The sequence below is a fragment of the Homalodisca vitripennis genome, chromosome 7 (assembly GCF_021130785.1).
Source record: "Homalodisca vitripennis isolate AUS2020 chromosome 7, UT_GWSS_2.1, whole genome shotgun sequence".
In the NCBI taxonomy this organism is placed as follows: Eukaryota; Metazoa; Arthropoda; class Insecta; order Hemiptera; family Cicadellidae; genus Homalodisca; species Homalodisca vitripennis.
Genome location: NC_060213.1, coordinates 107,701,693 through 107,722,360, shown reverse-complemented (window position 1 = coordinate 107,722,360; position 20,668 = coordinate 107,701,693).

The window sequence follows — 20,668 nt, the reverse complement described above, 5'->3', positions numbered from 1 at the left end:
CAGTAATCTCAATCAGTATGTAATTTAGTAAAACTGTAACCACTGCACCCTAAAATGATATACATCACTTTTATGTTAAGAATCTGTTCGTTCACGAGACCAAAATATAAAGCAATGAAAGGCACCAGTTAATCTCAATCAGTATGTAATTTAGTAAAACTGTAACCACTGCACCCTAAAATGATATTACATCACTTTTATGTTAAGAATCTGTTTGTTCACGAGACCAAAATATAAAGCAATGAAAGGCACCAGTAATCTCAATCAGTATGTAATTTAGTAAAACTGTAACCACTGCACCCTAAAATGATATACATCACTTTTATGTTAAGAATCTGTTTGTTCACGAGACCAAAATATAAAGCAATGAAAGGCACCAGTAATCTCAATCAGTATGTAATTTAGTAAAACTGTAACCACTGCACCCTAAAATGATATACATCACTTTTATGTTAAGAATCTGTTCGTTCACGAGACCAAAATATAAAGCAATGAAAGGCACCAGTAATCTCAATCAGTATGTAATTTTAGTAAAACTGTAACCACTGCACCTAAAATGATATACATCACTTTTATGTTAAGAATCTGTTTGTTCACGAGACCAAAATATAAAGCAATGAAAGGCACCAGTAATCTCAATCAGTATGTAATTTAGTAAAACTGTAACCACTGCACCCTAAAATGATATACATCACTTTTATTTTAAGAATCTGTTCGTTCACGAGACCAAAATATAAAGCAATGAAAGGCACCAGTAATCTCAATCAGTATGTAATTTAGTAAAACTGTAACCACTGCACCCTAAAATTGATATACATCACTTTTATGTTAAGAATCTGTTCGTTCACGAGACCAAAATATAAAGCAATGAAAGGCACCAGTAATCTCAATCAGTATGTAATTTAGTAAAACTGTAACCACTGCACCCTAAAAATGATATACATCACTTTTATGTTAAGAAATCTGTTCGTTCACGAGACCAAAAATATAAATTATGTAAGTAAATGACATTAGTTTTTGAAAAACATGCACATGTGTTTTTATTTTGTGTTACCTTTGGAAACACAGAGAGATTATAGTGTTTAAGAGAATGAATTACATTAGTTAATTAGTCATACCCAAAGGTAATGAGGTAACTATATCGTAATTTTTGTTGTCATTGTCTTGATGCATGTTCGTGTGTTTTGTATGTTATTACAGTACCATGTCGTTGCTACAGGCCTCTAGAATTTTTTATAAATAATGTTTTAACACACACCATTTATTCTGTGCAGATACGTGTTCACCAATTTTGGTTCAAAAATATAAATAAAAATTTATTTAAAGTTATTAAGTTTTATAAAATATGATAAAATTCCTACTGAAGAATGGTTTTGGAATATACCAGGATTAATTATTATTATTTGCTAAGTTCCCCTATAGTTTTATCGTTGGAAATCTGTCAGTTTGAGTTTCTAAAACGAATACAAAAAAAACTAACTACGATGATTAGCTTCTCACTAGTTACACCATTTAATATACTAGCTTAATATTTCATACCAAAAATTATATCTGCAAACACATTCAATGAAAGGATTATTTTGATTGCATCAAAAAACTAATAATGAAAATTTAGGAGGAAACTAGCACTGTCACTAGTCCACAAAGGCTCTTCTAGTGTTTACAATCCCATCGGATTTTTTAACAATAATATCAGCTTTCAATGTTAACATTTGGGGATTCAACACGGAACCCTAAGGATATAACACAAAGCTAAAGCTATACACAATGCGATCGAGTGTCATTATTGTAAATCACAAAGAACCTTCCTTCCATTGTTGTCCTGCCATTCCTTAAGGATCGCATTCAACACCTTACTTCGGCCTAGAAGGATAATTTCTAGGAACCCATAAATTACTTGTCAATATTTACTAAACTACAACAGTTCTTAGTGTTTAATTTTATGACCTTACTACCAAGTCGAATAATTTTTTAAGGCCTTTATCCTCCAACAGAAATATAAATAAAAAAGGCTTACAAGTAAAAAACAGTTGAATAATAAAATAATTTAGCAAAATTAGTACACTTATATGAGAAGCTTACTAACTATAGAATTGTAATTGAGGTGTGATCAATATTTTCAAGTCCAAACTGGTAGGGTAGCAGACAAATAGATAGAAGATGTTTGGTTATCTAATAATACAGGACTATTTCGTAGTAGTGGTCCACCTGCAGATTAAACGCTGACATAAATAGAGCCTTATGGCGAAAAACTTATAATCCTCACTTCAATAATCCTAGTTTAAGACTGTCAACGACAAATATTTTCTCTGAATTTTTTTGGTTTTTTTTTTTTGTTTTTTTTTACGTGTCATTACTATTCAGCTTGTAATGTATCGACTTTCTCCTTATTCCGTTTTGGGTAGCATAATCGTACAGGCCAGTGGCCCATGGGGACTGGCATTAAGGAAGCAAAAAGGAGATTGGTCTCTAAAACCATTAATGATTAAAAGACTTAAATGTTAATTTTCATCAAGAATAATCAATTTTGTACCAAAGTGAAATAATAATTCATTTCAATGCAAATTTAAGTCCTTGGGTTGTAATTGACTCATTACAATGTGTTTTTATTATAATTGAACTGCTAAGTGTCAACAATTTACCAAGTAAAATAGAGTATAAAATAAATCTAATATAAAAATCTATGTAAAGAGTTTCGATTACATAAATCAAATGTTTAATTACTCAGGCCAAGCTCCTCCTAAAAGGGATTAAAGAGGACTTCGGTCACATATTCCTCAAAATTAATATAAGATAGGATCTAATTAACTGCAATGCATATTTGACCTCATAATGGACACTAATTAAATCAATTAATAACCATATAAACACACTTTGAATAACTAATAAGTCCCTTCGTTGTTCAGGATCGCGGGGTAATCCAAAAGGCTAATAAGCAATATTGGCTTCCAAGTTCTACTGGACTGTAAAATATCTTACACCACTTTTAAACTGTCGCGGCGGCTGCTCGAATTAATTGCCCAATAAAACAGGTTGTTTCGGTAAGTTTAGGTACAAATCCCAAGTTGTCCAAGAGCAAATTAAAGCAAAATGTTTAATGTCTTGAAAAATGTACAATCTGTTTTCTCGTTAAAAAATAAAAAGTTAAGATAAAATAAAAACTTCTAGAACAGTACAAATTCAAACTACTTCCTTGAAGTAAATTCTTTCTGTAAAATTTTATTGGATAAGAATCCATCAAGCATATTCAATAATATAGCACACTTCATAAAAATGTGGTAAAATTCATTTAACTCAAACAACTTTTCACTCGCACTTACAAAATTCTCGAAATGTGAGCTAAATGTGTAGTTACATGAGTATCGTATAAAAAGTACTTACGAAACCTCAGAATTTATTATTAGTAAACTTATAATAGTCCAAGAACGAAATTTTCCAATGAATCCTTTACGCACTCGTAATAGAATGAATTTTAGTCTAGAAATCGAGAGCCATTTTCATTTGTATAAGTACAAATACCTGGTTTTTCTTGAAATAGATATAGGATTCTTTCTAAGAAGGAAATCGGTAGTCAACCACCTTAGTTTTAAAGGAGGTTGAAATGAATAGTAATGAAGGGTTAAAATATGACGATCATACTTTTCCTAGCTTTACACATAATACATAGTAATATGAGCATCAGAAATTTATTAAAGATACTGAAAGTAGGCAAATAGCCTATCTGTAGTTATTTGACACTATTTAGCATTTATTTACTTGTCTTAGGGTGCTTTCAATAGTTTTAAGCTAGGAAAAGCCACAATCTGGGGGAAATTTTCGTTTCGAATTTTGAATCCGTTTTGATACAATACAATTTCATCCTTAAAAACAAAATTCATTTCTTTTTTCAGGAAAGATTCTTTAATGGATTTCAATAGAGACCAGGTTGAGTAAATCATACAATGCTTCTAAAAACTCTTGTTATTAATTATTCAAACTGCTGAAGAAAGTTTTAGGAATTAATATTAGGTAATAACAGTTATTTGATTGCTTTAAGATATGCCTAACAAAAACACTTGGCCTTGAATAGATATTCATTAAAATGGTCATGGCACTTTAAAAATAAATACGCCAATTTCAATTTTAAAGCTACTTTTACTATAATTTAAACATTAATAAAATATAATGTCACATGTATTGTTAATTAATGGCTGAGCGTATAGAGAAGCCTATTACTCGAGAGGCTGGAAAAATTTAATTTCTGTCTGCATGTCCGTCTATGTCTGTAGATATATGCACGATATACCTACAAAACACTGAACTATAGACTTAGTGTTTGGCATGAAACTTCATGTCCGTAAAAGCAACATAGACTTTGATAATGATGCATATCACCCTATGGGGGTTTGACTGAGTGATAGCAACTATTTTATACATATTTGTTTATTTTTGCGAGGAAATGTCAGAATAAATAAATTGTTAAACAAACCGAGTACAATCATATGACATTTAATCATGTGGCATACTAACACATATAGCTAATTAAATGAGCTTTACCTTAAATTTTGCATGCAACATCAGCAAAGCCTGTTTCGTGTAGCCATGTACGCTAGACGTGATGTGGCGTACTCTTACCTTACTACCAATATTATTGTTATAGACAAAAATAATTTAATAACTTTTAATATTACTACATATTCAACATGTACATACAAAAATATAAAAGCCCCTATTGAAATCTTTATATATATATCTTTTGGTTCGTTTCACGAGACCAAAATAATAAAGCAATGAAAGGCACCAGTAATCTCAATCAGTATGTAATTTAGTAAAACTGTAACCACTGCACCCTAAAAATGATATACATCACTTTTATGTTAATGAAATCTGTTCGTTCACGAGACCAAAATATAAAGCAATGAAAGGCACCAGTAATCTTCAATCAGTATGTAATTTAGTAAAACTGTAAACCACTGCACCCTAAAATGATATACATCACTTTTATGTTAAGAATCTGTTTGTTCACGAGACCAAAAATATAAAGCAATGAAAGGCACCAGTAATCTCAATCAGTATGTAATTTAAGTAAAACTGTAACCACTGCACCCTAAAATGATATACATCACTTTTATGTTAAGAATCTGTTTGTTCACGAGACCAAAATATAAAGCAATGAAAGGCACCAGTAATCTCAATCAGTATGTAATTTAGTAAAACTGTAACCACTGCACCCTAAAATGATATACATCACTTTTATGTTAAGAATCTGTTTCGTTCACGAGAACCAAAATATAAAGCAATGAAAGGCACCAGTAATCTCAATCAGTATGTAATTTAGTAAAACTGTAACCACTGCACCTAAAATGATATACATCACTTTTAGGTTAAGAATCTGTTTGTTCACGAGACCAAAATATAAAGCAATGAAAGGCACCAGTAATCTCAATCAGTATGTAATTTAGTAAAACTGTAACCACTGCACCCTAAAAATGATATACATCACTTTTATTTTAAGAATCTGTTCGTTCACGAGACCAAAATATAAAGCAATGAAAGGCACCAGTAATCTCAATCAGTATGTAATTTAGTAAAACTGTAACCACTGCACCCTAAAATGATATACATCACTTTTATGTTAAGAATCTGTTCGTTCACGAGACCAAAATATAAAGCAATGAAAGGCACCAGTAATCTCAATCAGTATGTAATTTAGTAAAACTGTAACCACTGCACCCTAAAATGATATACATCACTTTTATGTTAAGAATCTGTTCGTTCACGAGAACAAAAAATATAAATTATGTAAGTAAACGACATTAGTTTTTTAAAAACATACACATGTGTTTTTATTTTGTGTTATCTTGGAAACACAGAGAGATTATACGTGTTTAAGAGAATGATACATTAATTAATTAGTCATACCCAAAGGTAATGAGGTAACAATATCGTAATTTATGTTGTCATTGTCTTTGATGCATGTGCGTGTGTTTTGTATGTTATTACATTACCATGTCGTTGCTACAGGCTCTAGATTTTTTATAAATAATGTTTGTAACATACATTATTTATTCTGTGCAGATCTATGTTCACAATTTTGGTTCAAAAATTAAATAAAAATTTATTTAAAGTTATTAAATCTTATAAAATATTATAAAATTCCTACTGAAGAATGATTTGGAGTTTACCAGGATTATTATGATTATTATTTGCTAAGTTCCCCTATAGTTTTATCGTTGGAAATCTGTCAGTTTGAGTTTCTAAAACGAATACAAAAAACTCACAATCATGATTAGTTTCTCATTAGTTACACCATTTACTATACTAGCTTAATATTTCATACCAAATATTATATCTGCAAACACATTCAATGAAAGGATTATTTTGATTGCATCAAAAACTATAATGAAAATTTAGGAGAAAACTAGCATTGTCACTAGTCCACAAAGGCTCTTCTACTGTTTACAATCCCATCGGATTTTTTAACAATAATATCAGCTTTCAATGTTAACATTTGGGGATTCAACACGGAACTCTAAGGATAAACACAAAGCTAAAGCTACACAATGCGATCGAGTGCCATTATTGTAAAGCACAAAGAACCTTCCTTCCATTGTTGTCCTGCCATACCTTAAGGATCGCATTCAACACCTTACTTCGGCCTAGAAGGATAATTCTAGGAACCCATAAATTACTTATCAATATTACTAAAACGACAACAGTTCTTAGTGTGTAATTTTATGCCCTTACTACCAAGCCTATATCGAATAATGTTTGAATACCTTTATCTTCCAACAGAAAGATTAATAAAGAGGCTTACAAGTAAAACTATATACTTTATATACTTCTATATACTATATACAAAATTAGTATACTTATGTGAGGAGTTTACTAACAATTGAGTTGCAATTGAAGTTTGATCAATATTTTCAAGTCACACTGGTAGGGTAGCAAACAAATAAGATATCAGATGTGGAATTAACAGTAGTAATACATGAACTGTCGTGGTAGTGGTTACCTGCAGATTAAATGCTGATATAAATAGAGCCTTACGGCGAAAACTTATAATCCTCACTTCAATAATCCCAGGCTGTCAATAATAATTTAGGCTGTCAACGATATTTTTCTGATTTTCTCTGACCATTTTATTTTTTGTGTTACGAGTACATTACTATTGACCTTTTAATGTATCGACTTTCCTCCTTATTCTGCTTGGTAGCTTAATCGTACAGGCCAGTGGCCCATGGGGACTGGCATTAAGGAAGCAAAAAAGGAGATTGGTCTCTAAAACCATTAATGATTAAAAGACTTAAATGTTCATTTTCATCAAGAATAATCAATTTTGTACCAAAGTGAAATAATAATTCATTTCAACGCAAATTTAAGTCCTTGGGTTGTAATTGCCTCATTAGAATGTGTTTATTATAATTGAACTGCTAAGTCAACAATTTACCAAGTAAAATAGAGTATAAAATAATCTAATATAAAAATCTATGTAAAGAGTTTCAATTACATAAATCAAATGTTTAATTACTCAGGCCAAGCTCCTCTAAAAGGGATTAAAGAGGACTTCGGTCACATATTCCTCAAAATTAATATAAGATAGGATCTAATTAACTGCAATGCATATTTGACCTCATAATGGACACTAATTAATCAATTAATAATCATATAACACACTTTGAATAACTAATAAGTCCCTTCGTTGTTCAGGATCGCAGGGTAGTCCAAAAGGCTAATAAGCAATATTGGCTTCCAAGTTCTACTGGACTGTAAAATATCTTACAGCACTTTTAAACTGTCGCGGCTGTTCGAATTAATTGCCCATAAAACAGGTTGTTTCGGTAAGTTTAGGTACAATCCCAAGTTGTCCAAGAGCAAATTAAAGCAAAATGTTTAATGTCTTGAAAAATGTACAATCTATTTTCTCGTTAAAAAATAAAAAGTAAGATAAAATAAAAACTTCTAGAACAGTACAAATTCAAACTACTTCCTTGAAGTAAATTCTTTCTGTAAAACTTTATTGGATAAGAATCCATCCAGCATATTCAATAATATAGCACACTTCATAAAAATGTATAAAATTCATTTAACTCAAACAAACTTTTCACTCGCACTTACAAAATTCTAGAAATGTGAGCTAAATGTGTAGTTACATGAGTATCGTATAAAAAGTACTACGAAACCTCAGAAGTTATTATTAGTAAACTTATAATAGTCCAAGAACGAAATTTTCCAATGAATCCTTTACGCACTCGTAATAGAATTAATTTTAGTCTAGAAATCGAGAGCCATTTTCATTTGTATAAGTACAATACCTGGTTTTTCTTTAAATAGATATAGGATTCTTTCTAAGAAGGAAATCGGTAGTCAACCACGTTAGTTTTTTTGGAGGTTGAAATGAGATAATATTAAAGGGTTAAAAATATGACCATCATACTTAATAATTAAATACTTTAAACATAATACACAGTAATATGAGCATCAGACAATTAGTTAAAGAGACTGAAAGTAGGCAAATAGTCTATCTGTAGTTATTTGACACTATTTAGCATTTATTTACTTGTCTTAGGGTTGCTTTCAATAGTTTTAAGCTAGGAAAAGCACAATCTGGGGAAAATTTTCGTTTCAAATTTTGAATCCGTTTGATATAATTCAATTTCATCCTTAAAACAAATTCAATTCTTTTTTCAAGAAAGATTCTTCAATGGATTTCAATAGAGACCAGGTTGACTAATGATACAATGCTTCTAAAAGCTCTTGTTATTAATTATTCAACTGCTGAAGAAAGTTGTAGGAATTATTATTAGGTGATAACAGTTATTTGATTGCTTTACGATATGCCTAACAAAAACACTGGCCTTAAATAGACATTCATTAAAATGTCATGGCACTTTAAAAAGAAATACGCCAATTGCAATTTTAAAGCTACTTTTACTATAATTTAAACATTAATAAAATATAATGTCACATATATTGTTAATTAATGGCTGAGCGTTAGAGAAGCCTATTACTCGAGAGGCTGGAAAAGTTTAATTTCTGTCTGCCTGTCCGTCTATATGTCTGTAGATATATTCACGATATACCTGAAAAACACTGAACTATAGACTTAGTGTTTGGCATGAAACTTCATGTCCGTAAAAGCAACATAGACTTTGATAATGATGCATATCACCCTATGGGGTTTGACTGAGTGATAGCAACTATTTTTACATATTTGTTATTTTTGCGAGGAAAAATGTCAAAATAAATAAATTGTTAAACAAACCGAGTACAATCATATGACATTTAATCATGTGGCATACACACATATAGCCTAATTAAATGAGCTATACCTTAAATTTTGCATGCAACATCAGCAAAGCCTGTTTCGTGTAGCCATGTACGCTAGACGTGATGTGGCGTAGCCTACTCCTACCTTACTACTAATATTATTGTTAGAGACAAAAATAATTTAATAACTTTTAATATTACTACATATTCAACATGTACATACAAAAATATAAAAGCCCCTATTGAAATCTGGAACGTTGCAATTAAAAAATGTACCCATTTAATTGTATAAATAGAAGCGACATGTTTTATTTAATAAAAAAGGACTCTGTTAGTGTCTGAGAGGTTTTAGCTGTAACGGCTCATTAGCGCGGTATTGTTAATGCCAACCACGTGTTGAGTTTGGCACAAACTTAGAGTATTGATTACCTTCACAAAATAAAATAAAGTAAAAAAAACTGTTCACAACATAAAATTTGGTATCGATATTGCATTCGTGTAGGAAGCATTTCTTAAATCTATAGTTTTTAAATGGACAAATTTAAAACATGGCTATTCAAAAATTTGATTACAAATACATACACAAAAAGAAATGTTTCGTTACTACAAACAAAAATGTTAACTATGGACAAGTTAATAATAAACTAGCAATTTCATATTCTTAAACAGTATTGATAGTGTGAAAAATATTCTCGCCCAATCTATTTCACAAATGACTGCCGTTTTAATAACAACACCGAAGAACGACCGAAGATAATTTACATACTAATGGTACACGTGCACCAGTCAAGGAGACCTGAGTAAGAGTAATGGAAGCTGAAAACTGAGTTATTACTGGCCTGGGAAACTACAGTTGGTTGTTCCCAGGTGAACTGGAAACAGTAAATGTTATTATTAGTGTTCAATTAAGGATCAGAATGGAGATGCAACTAGAGTAAATGACTTTGGAGTTAAAAAAGTCGATGTACATATTTTTAGTCAAAACAATCTTGTTTTTCATCATCCACATTTTACTTCCTTTCCAACATATATTATATATTAAAGAACTGAGATTAAAAAAATCCACTTTGGTTTCAAGATTAAACCGTTACTGTACCGTAATAGATGTTAATACATTGTATTAGGATATGTGATTTAAAATTAATATTTTAATAATATTATATTATTATTAAATAATAATGTTATTGTTATGATATTTTAATTTAAAATTTTAACATAACTTTAAGTAATACCTGGATTTGGATGACATATTACCCTGCAATCTACTTTATAGTACATCTAGAGAATTGATTCTACTATTTGATTTTTAATATTTCCGCACTCTAAAACAAAGTTTAACGCACCACGAGCTAATTTGTTTAACTTTTCACACTCTTAAAACATGTTATATTATTTTAAAAGTTATCAAATTTACCTTGTAGAACACATTCTCTTGTAACAATGCTACACAGAAAAATCAGAAAACACTTAAGACTTCCTAACAGGGACTCTCTAGATCTAGAACGGTTCTACACAATTTTCAATATAAAAGGGTAGTTGGTTCGGGCACTATTTATTTACACTTTAAGTTAATCTGATTAAAGAGTAAGGATAATATAACCTTTTAATACAACTAGTTATAATATAAAGTAATACAGTGTTGTTGTACGGAACTTGTATTGATACACCTTTATAGCATTGTGCAATAATGTATTTTTAACATACTTTTAAATTATACGGCAATTACGATTTATACTGTGTAATGGAAAGGTCAGAGTTTTATTTTGACACAGAGTTAAAATTAATGTTACTGTAAAGATACGGAGCTGAAGGTAAGTTCAGTTTCAGACATTGTACTGTCGATCTACAACACTGGATTTGCTTGCAATTAATTGATGTCAGCTCCCTCCTACACATAAACGATGACGTAATTTTACATCTCCGCCACACAGTGAGTTAGGATATTGTTCACACTCCAGTGTAACCACAGTATTGTACTATCGATCTACAACACTGGCTTTGCTGGCAATTAATTGATGTCAGCTCCCTCCTACACATAAACGATGACGTAATTTTACATCTCCGCCACACAGTGAGTTAGGATATTGTTCACACTCCAGTGTAACCACAGTATTGTACTATCGATCTATAACACTGGCTTTGCTGGCAATTAATTGATGTCAGCTCCCTCCTACACATAAACGATGACGTAATTTTACATCTCCGCCACACAGTGAGTTAGGATATTGTTCACACTCCGGTGTAACCACAGTATTGTACTATCGATCTACAACACTGGATTTGCTGGCAATTAATTGATGTCAGCTCCCTCCTACACATAAACGATGACGTAATTTGACATCTCCGCCACACAGTGAGTTAGGATATTGTTCACACTCCAGTGTAACCACAGTATTGTACTATCGATCTACAACACTGGCTTTGCTGGCAATTAATTGATGTCAGCTCCCTCCTACACATAAACGATGACGTAATTTGACATCTCCGCCACACAGTGAGTTAGAATATTGTTTACACTCCAGTGTAACCACAGTATTGTACTATCGATCTACAACACTGGATTTGCTGGCAATTAATTGATGTCAGCTCCCTCCTACACATAAACGATGACGTAATTTGACATCTCCGCCACACAGTGAGTTAGGATATTGTTCACACTCCAGTGTAACCACAGTATTGTACTATCCATCTACAACACTGGCTTTGCTGGCAATTAATTGATGTCAGCTCCCTCCTACACATAAACGATGACGTAATTTGACATCTCCGCCACACAGTGAGTTAGGATATTGTTCACACTCCAGTGTAACCACAGTATTGTACTATCGATCTACAACATTGGATTTGCTGGCAATTAATTGATGTCAGCTCCCTCCTACACATAAACGATGATGTAATTTGACATCTCCGCCACACAGTGAGTTAGGATATTGTTCACACTCCAGTGTAACCACAGTATTGTACTATCGATCTACAACATTGGATTTGCTGGCAATTAATTGATGTCAGCTCCCTCCTACACATAAACGATGACGTAATTTGACATCTCCGCCACACAGTGAGTTAGGATATTGTTCACACTCCAGTGTAACCACAGTATTGTACTATCGATCTACAACACTGGCTTTGCTGGCAATTAATTGATGTCAGCTCCCTCCTACACATAAACGATGACGTAATTTGACATCTCCGCCACACAGTGAGTTAGAATATTGTTTACACTCCAGTGTAACCACAGTATTGTACTATCGATCTACAACACTGGATTTGCTGGCAATTAATTGATGTCAGCTCCCTCCTACACATAAACGATGACGTAATTTGACATCTCCGCCACACAGTGAGTTAGGATATTGTTCACACTCCAGTGTAACCACAGTATTGTACTATCCATCTACAACACTGGCTTTGCTGGCAATTAATTGATGTCAGCTCCCTCCTACACATAAACGATGACGTAATTTGACATCTCCGCCACACAGTGAGTTAGGATATTGTTCACACTCCAGTGTAACCACAGTATTGTACTATCGATCTACAACATTGGATTTGCTGGCAATTAATTGATGTCAGCTCCCTCCTACACATAAACGATGATGTAATTTGACATCTCCGCCACACAGTGAGTTAGGATATTGTTCACACTCCAGTGTAACCACAGTATTGTACTATCGATCTACAACATTGGATTTGCTGGCAATTAATTGATGTCAGCTCCCTCCTACACATAAACGATGATGTAATTTGACATCTCCGCCACACAGTGAGTTAGGATATTGTCACACTCCAGTGTAACCACAGTATTGTACTATCGATCTACAACATTGGATTTGCTGGCAATTAATTGATGTCAGCTCCCTCCTACACATAAACGATGACGTAATTTTACATCTCCGCCACACAGTGAGTTAGGATATTGTTCACACTCCGGTGTAACCATGTGATATAGTATACTCAAAGAGTAAATGTCTTTAATTACATATATCTTTGTGTACTTCTTTAACTAAGTATCGATGTAAAAAAACACAAAAACTCCCCCATATAATATACAAGGTAGGTGTACACATTACCATGTGTTACGTAACAAGTTTCACTGAGTTTGTAAAATTTCGTCAATAGCTATATGTTAAAATATAACATGACTGTACTCAGTTTGTTTAAAAATATATTTATTCTGATATCTCCTCGTTTCCATCTTGGTTACCCTTGACATTAATGTAATAATATTTACTAAAGTTCATCCAAACCCCACAGAGTTATATTTACCATCATCTAACTTGACGTTGCTCATATAGAAATGAAGCTTCATGCAAAATTTCTAAGTCTACATTTCAGTTTGTTTTCGAGATATCGTGCCGACAGACAGACAAACAGAAATTAAAAGTTACAGCCCATCGAGTGATATACTTTGCTAATGCTCAGACGATGTAATACAAATTTATAAAACACCGTTAAATATTTTATTTTATTTACATGCAACAATACAGGTTACACACCCAATTACATTTTGCATGTTTAAATCAAGATGACATGCAATAATATACACACAATCAAATATAATCCAGTCCGGTCGAATGATCCACCAAAATAGTTCCCATTAAATAGATAATTAAGCCTAAAGATAAATAACAGATCCATATATATATATAACAACGTAACTATAATAAAATTATAAACAAAATAACAACAATAATAAATAATCATAAATATTAACGAAGTCAAGATAAGCCATAACAAAAAGAACATAAGAACGCGCGCGCGCGCGCTTGTGTGTGTGTGTGTGTGTGTGTGTGTGTGTGTGTGTGTGTGTGTGTGTGTGTGTGTGTGTGTGTGTGTGTGTGTGTGTGTAATTAAAAGTATAAACATCTTAATAAAAATATTGCTAGTGTAGTAAATTTGTTAAATGTGTATATGTAAGGTATTAGATAGTCTAGCTCAGTTTATATCCCTCTGACAAAGTCTTTTGTATTGATTAATATTATGTAAAAATATATCAACCTCCCCAGGCAAAGAATTATGCAATTTCATCATTGTATTCAAAGGTGATGTAAAATGTGCCATTGTACGAGAAAAATTTATGTGAAACAAATTTTGGAATCTATTATAAAATGATGGAGTGTAAAAATTAATTTTTGACAAGCAAAATGAATCCATTACTCATATTAATGTATTACTCATGTTATTTTTTTGTATATGTAACGTAACATTATTTAAAACACGTTTCCTTTTCAGTCATAGTGATCGTAAATCATAAATTCTTTTTAATGAGTCAGTCAAAAGTAACAGCGCATGATAAGGAGCAAATATTGGCCTGTTTTTCATAATACAATAGTGTGTCAAATATACGGTTAAACTTTTTAGTCTAGAACACTGGTTTCGAGGTGGGGCGAAGGCGACATTAGTTTAAGTAGTGTGGACAAATCTTGCCGTCTCCTGCCGCACAATTTTATAATACCGGCTCATATTACCTCTGTTATACACACAAAGATAAACCGTGCAAGAAATCATTGGAATTGAATGGTGTGTTTTTGAGGATTTTAAGTAACACAGTATGTTGGAATGACAGTAGCCAATAGGAAGCGTTCCGCTAAGGAACACGCCTTTACTAATTATATATGATGATCGGTATCTAAAAGCTATTAACAAAAACAATTGCTTAGATTAGTCGTTAATTAACATTTTTTTAAAGTAAAATAGCAAGTAAGTTCCCACAATGTGGGCTTAGAGTTTCTTAATAAATTTGAATTTTGTTTAACATATTTTATTTATAAATTATTTTATGGATTTCTCCCTACTTTGAACTAAAAAAATTAAGGTTAAAATTCATGCATCAATAGAACTAGTACTTTTGGCACATTAGATTTTTACAGTATCCTTTTACTGGATAATTTTCAGGTTGTAATACAAATTTGATTTTTACTTGCGAATCCTCCTATTTGTTCTATAAATCTTTATGTTCAATTAAATTTCCATTTTTTTAGATACAGATCGTTCAATGTATGAGACACATCTACATAAAGATGGGCTGTAGTTAAAATAATATATTTAATTATTAAGAATCTGTTTGGTGTAACTAAAATACAAAAAGTTTGTTTTGACAATTTAATATTTTAAAGGTAGCTCACAGTTCTAAAACTTTAAAAATAAAACAAACGTTTTCTTAAATGTGTATTTTAAAAATTATTTTGATAATTTTTATGTAATTCTCTTAGACACACTTGTCATTTATTTTTAAATTAAAGTATTATTAATGTCCAACATAAATTGACACAATTGTACCTACTTATTGTGAAATACTAGGATAAAATTTATGTTTCTGGAAACACCCAGATTAACACTTTGTGCTTGTTACAGAAGACTTCTGATTGTAGCCTGGATTCTTGCACTTCGAGATCCCCACTATTGATTAGCGTTTTCAATATGGGGGCCGATTTCTTAAATACTGCCATAGACTATATTTAGACTCTAAATAATCTGAAAATGATTCATTACATATTTGAGTAGAAAATAATTTTTGTATTAACATAAATAAACATTTAATGCAGGCGAAACATCTAGGGTGGCTTCTTTATGGATGACTTTCTATAACCATGTTTTGAGCTGTTAATTATGTCTTAAATATTTAGTTGCATTCATATGGGGCTGTGAGAGAGTTTATAATTATTAGATTTTAATTTCTTTTTAGCGACTTATCCATTGAAAGTGTTATTTGCTAAGCAACTACAGTTTCGAATTGTAAGTATACTCAAAATAAGTAAAAAGGTAATGATAAGTAAATGCTGTGGATATTTTTGACATAATACATGAATAATTGTAATTACATTGCCTAAACTACTGGATAGAATGAAACCATTAGTTGCTATATGATCTGGTTTGACAGTCTTTGAAAGATGGCGTAAACATAAAATCGCACAACTTTCTCAACTTTACTTTCCCAACTCTATTATGAGTGACTCATTCAACTTATCTCATTTCAGTCAAAATAAAGATAAATGTCTTCAGTAGTGAGTTTAGCCCCTTCCAGGAAATTGCTTTTTACAACTGTAAGAAGGCTATGTCATTATAGCTATTACTTATCTTAAACTTGTGTTTTTCATTTTAAGACTGCAATGAAGGAGTGCTCTTAAGTCAGAGGATGATCTGACCCAAAATACAAGTAATATCAGTACAAAATATGAGTAAATAATTAGGGAATTTGCATGTTAGTACATCATAAATACAGAATAATTCTGTTAAGTTTTAATAATTAGTGTTATGTTTAAGTTTTTTTACTAAGTGCATGTTTTAGAATTAGTGCAGTTGACACACAACATGGTGGTTGTGATTCCTGACTTAAGCGTGTCACAACGTTCTTGTGTGATTTGTTTATTTTAGCCTAGCTTTTAATGAGGCTATGTGTTAGGTTAGTTATTTACCTGAAGAAGAGATCAGATTGCAGATTTCGAAACGTAGTGTTACATATTTTTTGTATCACTGAACAATGGCAAATGTCCGGAAAAAATCCTGTTTCCTTCAAAACAATGTTCGGTTTGTTCTATATTTTTTACGAACTTTCACTGTTATCAAGACTTAAGTAAAGTTTAAAACCTCAAGTTATCCCCCTCGTATCTTGGTACATCTAGAACTCAGTAACACGTGCTAATAAATTTACTAAAATAGTTCTTTTAATATTTCTTGCCGATTACGGATACGGTGTTTAAAAAAGTTTTGTAGATCGAGTTCTTAATTAACATAACAGATTTGTTTAACCCTTATATGCCCAAATTAATTTTTGTTTATTAAAATCTGTTATACTTTTAAAATATGGTTATTAGTACTTATTTAAGATATATTTACCATAACTTTAAATATTTTATACTTCATATGTGAAAAAAGTGACGCCCCATTTTTGGGGCATTGGGCACAGTAGGGTACCGTGTTAGCAGAATGTAAGGTGCCCCATTTTTTGGAGCACTGGGTATGGGTGGGAGCATAAAAACACAAATATTTTACCATGAAATCATTAAAATTTATTCATAAAAATGGAAACACACAGAATAATTATTTTAAAGATTAGCCATAATATATATTGGTATTTATGGAAAAGAAGGGAAACAGTTTGCATGGCAGCCGACTTTGCACTTATCACATTTTTTTTGTATTATTTTTGTGACATTGTCCACATCTTACTTGTGTTTGCTGAAGATACAATGAAATGGTTTTTGCCATCTAATCTCACTTCATCAGGAATCCTTTTTTTAGCATTTTTCGGGATTCTTCCCGCTGATGGTCGCATGGTCGCAGTCCAGAAGTTGAACCCAAGTAGGTTTGAAACAATTCTTCTTATAAAACCTAGGTAATCCAACGAACCCTTTTCACGGCCTGCTGGTGTTAACCGGTAGAGTTGGAATGCATTATTTGTACTTGCGTTCAAGAGAAACATGAGTATGGGCCAGTACCATTTCTTCATCCGAATAGCAGTTCTATATGTGGAAATGTTCTGATCGAGACGGTCGACCCCTCCCATGTAGGTATTATATTCGGTAATGCACAACGGTTGCTTGATTGTGATACGTTTTTTTTCTTGGTTGCTCCAACGTTTACATGTGCCCATGGGAAAAGCCCCACATTTGTTAGACGCCACTATTACTACATTGTTATCATTATATTGAAATGAGAGTGGTGCCGCTTGCAGTGTCCGTAGTTTGGAAAATAATCCCCTCTTTGCATTTTTTTTGCATCTTTGTTGTCCATCAGAGGGGCATCAATGACCCTGTTTGCTCGAATGGTGCCTGTGCCATCATGGCCCAGTTGTTTCAGGTGGTCAAGGAGTGCAAGAGACGTGAAAAAATTATCAAAGAATTACACTAAATCCTCCAGAGTTGGGCAGTTTTATCAATTAAATTTGATACAACAGAGCCGCCCACACCTAATGAGGGATTGGTGTTACCAGTTGAGGCCCCTGATATGGCTCTGCTTGAACAAGATATCCGAGTCGAGTACATAGTGACCATATTTTGAATCCAAAACGGGATGGGCTTTCCGTGCAAGTGCTGTTTTGCACCGTGACGGCCGTAGTACGGTACCATCGACTCGTCAATGCTTACATATCGATCCTGTGGAAAATTCTTCAGCCACACCTAGTATTCATCATTGTAAATAAAGGTCTTACCTTAGTAAACTTGTCGGTAGGGTCGAGGCATGTATTATCACTTACATGGAAATGTCTCAAAATCTCTTTCAAAACCTATTCCTAGATATACTTTGGGCCACACCAGCATGGTAAGTATCAACACTATTATCCCAGTATAACCTACGCCGAGAAACAGTGCAATAACCACTCAGTAAAAGTATTCCCAAAACTACCTTTATTTCTTCTTTAGTAGTATTGAAATTATGGTTTCCTTTGAACAATGCATACGAATTGGATTCTCGCACAATGAGATCTATTACTTCTTCATCCCAAAACAATTCAAATAACTGAACTGGAGGACATATCATTGTCTAACAATTCAGGCCTTTGCCAAACTTTCTCAACTTTATGCGGTATATCTGTAGTTCTCCAAGTTCTACCAGATTCTTTTTTATTTTTAACTATAGGCCTATTATTAGTTTTGTTTTGGTTTGGTTGTTTGATAAGTTTTGATTTAGGCCTACTAGAACTTTTTTTACTCTTTGGTGTTAGATCTAAAGAAGGATTTTTTGTAGAATTGTGGTTATTGGATCCACTATCACAGCTGGTGCTCGGTAAGCTAATATCAAATAATTGAGAGACTGGCCTTGTGTCAAGCGTAAAATCATTACCTGTAGCAGGCCTGGCTGTGTTTTTGGTCACCCTGATTTGCATTTTCTGGCAGTCAATATGATCTTCATTGCATCCTAAAAACAATTCTTCTACTCCAGATTCAGTAATTCTTGTTATTTAGCTTCACCTGGGGCTCGGAGCTGACTTCCACTTAAATGATTTATGTCCATATCCTCTTCTTCACCACTATCTTCATCACTATTTAGATGGTTTTCTGGTGGCACCATATAGATATCCGCCGAAATGCATTGATTATCTCCTTCAAGAAGCGCCAAAATCTCCTCCACTGTAAATCTGAAACAAGATATAATACAAAACTATAAGTTTTAACAAATTAAATAAACAGATATATTATTATTATTCAATTATTCCAGTAAAACTGAAATAAAAAAACATGTTATTTGCATTAGATTGAAGGGTTTTGCTTATAAAAAATATCGGTACCCTCCCGTGCCCATTGCCCCATTATTGGGGCAGCAAATATTTGAGGTTATAATATGAATATGATGAAAGGAAACATAACTATTGGTTATGCCATTGTTAGAGTATATTATACTGAACATAATTATATCATAATTGCATTACAAATGTTATGAGTATGTTGAAAAAACTTACCTATCTTTAGAATCCATGACAACTAATATTTAGAAGCTCTTTTTCATTGCCATCTGAGAAGTAAACAATGACACTGCAGCTTTCCTTGGTGCTAAATCTAGCTTCAGTGCTACCAACTGAAAATACTTATAACTGAAAAATTACCTCAAAAACCTTTTAAAGAATTTTAAACATTTTTTATTTCCACTGCCCCAATAATGGGGCAATGGGCATATATGGGTTAAGAGTGATAGATTTCATTTAATTAGTTAAACAAAAGATAAACCATCGAATGCTATAAATTGAGGCACGGAAAAAGTGAGCGCTAGGACTGCCATCTGTTGAGTGAGAGGGTCAACTAGCTTAGTAGTAAAATATTTGAACGGTAACAATTAGAGTTATGTGGCGCAGCCCTAGCGTCGGAACTCAAAACTAACTGAAATAATTCCACAGACGTCAAACCTTGTCCGTATGAATTAATTAATGATTCATCTTCTGTCCAACTAATACAATTATTTGAAGATGATAGTTGCCAAAATGAAGTAATTTGAAGTAATAGCCTCCTACAGTTAAAGTTAAACGAACAGTGAAGTTTATTGTGGTCCTAACACAAAAATCGCATTGAAATTTCAAAATGAAAACATTACATAATAGTTATGATCTATTGATAAAATTTGGTTTGGTAAAAGATTATGTAACTGTATAATTATGATTGTAATAGTAAATTAAAGTGATATTGGTAATGTATGGTTCTATAAACCATTGCACATAATATTGGTTGACCTAATTTTATTTCTACTTTGATTTTTTAAACTAAAATACATGTAATTTGATTGAAACGAATTTATTTCAATCGATTCATTCATAAAAATAGCCTTAATTTTTATGTTAAAAACATTTTACACGTAGACACACATTAAACATAGTCATTTATAGTGACTTTCCTATACATATCCTTGGTAGGAGCTTGTATCCTACACGATTTAGTGTTAAAGCCCTCCTCAGATTCCTCAACAATATTCAATAGTCGTGTGTTATCGT